The following is a 1,761-nucleotide window of genomic DNA, read 5'->3' on the forward strand; positions in this document are numbered from 1 at the left end:
TTTATGGCTCAGAGATAAATTTTATGATGATATAATGTGCCATTTGTATACATTGAAAGTGTGTTACGATGTGTCTTACACATTTTTGGAATGTAATTTTATATCATTAGGTTTTCAGGGTGCCAATACTTTGGAAAGTACAGCTAAAAATGTGCAAATCTCCTTCTGGAGAAATTGGCAAATAATTGTGTCACCTATTAGTAAAGTATCTTGAAAAATAGAATCCTGTATATATTATGCCTTACCTCAGAACTCGTCTCCCTGTCATGCCAGTTCCCTGTATATCCTGGAGGTGACAGATAATCTTGATAATGATGACTCAGAGATTTGTGGCTTCTCTTCCCTGCATAGTCCTACCTTCCCCTGAAGCCATTCTCATCTTCCCATTGGCCAGTGTTCAGCTCTCCCAGCAACCTTAGCTCCTCAAGCTGTACAAACATCTTTCCAGAGTCACACAGGGGAAAAAACTGATACCACTGGGCCCTCAAGAGGAAAACCAAGTCAGACGTTTCCAACTTGGAATCGCCATGGGTTTTCCCTATCTCCAGCCTTCGAATCAGACTGGGAAACTAGATCCCATTGTTCCAATCAGTGGTTTTGTTCCAGAGTTATCTATTGATTGGATCCTGATTGGAAATGTTTATGTTTTTAAAGACAATGCTAAAAATTTATCTTCTTATTTATAGCAGCCTACTCAGCCTCTGCTAGATAAGATAGGGAAGTTTAATACTGAAATTTCTCTGTCATTGATAATTAGAACGAGGCCATTTAGGGTAGGTTTCTACAGAGAGCATAAACACCTCGGAGATACTTATATGGGATGTAAAATGTAATTACCCATTTAAGAGTGTTAGGCTTTTAAAATGTGCCCTGGAAATATCTGTGCAAGAGTCTGAAGTTGCTTCTTTTAGAACTCGTAAAACATTGAGTGAGGAAGTGCCGTGACTTCCAGAAGCTGTGCACTCCCACTCATCCTTTGTTGAATGATTTGCTTTTATTATGTGTGGGGAAATAATAATTACCAATTAGGAACGGTATGACTTGCCTAATTTTATTTGCTACCAATGCAATAAGGAAAAACATAGATGAAACTATATCATGCATTTGCCTTTAGTTCATAATGACTGAGGTAATTTTGAAATGATGTATATATGGTTGGTGCTAAATAAATTTACACACAAACCCACAACTGGTGGGTTTTTTTTTTTGGAGGGAGGGATTGGTAGCCAGTCTTGGAGCTTCAACTCAGGGCCTGGGCCCTCTCTCTTAGTTTTTTTTCTCTTAAGGCTGGTGTTCTACCACTTGAACAATAGCTCCAGTTTCTGTCTTTTTGCTGGTTAATTGGAGGTAAGAATCTCACAGACTTTCCTGCCAGGGCTGATTTTAAACTGTATTCAAGATCTCAGTCTCCTGAGTACCTAGGATGAGCCACTGATGTCTGGTCTCAAGTGATTAAAAAAAATCCCATAGTATTTGGAAGTTAATGAAATATTTCAAATGGATGCAGTTTTCTTGACAGAAACTTTATGTATTTATAAGTTTAGGAGGAAGGTTTCAAGCCAGTAGCTACAATGACCATATTCTGACCAGCCAAGGTCATAGTGTCTTGTGTTTGTGGTGTTTTTCACCATTCCAAAATGCTGTGCTAATGTGATTATGCATTATGGTATTATTATTGTCTTTTCACAAAAGTGAGTCATCTCAAGTTGAGTACTAGTTGTGAGTCACAGAGCAAAGCCTGAAGTACAAGCTACTTCCTAG

This window comes from Perognathus longimembris, chromosome 17 (assembly GCF_023159225.1).
Source record: "Perognathus longimembris pacificus isolate PPM17 chromosome 17, ASM2315922v1, whole genome shotgun sequence".
NCBI lineage: Eukaryota > Metazoa > Chordata > Mammalia > Rodentia > Heteromyidae > Perognathus > Perognathus longimembris.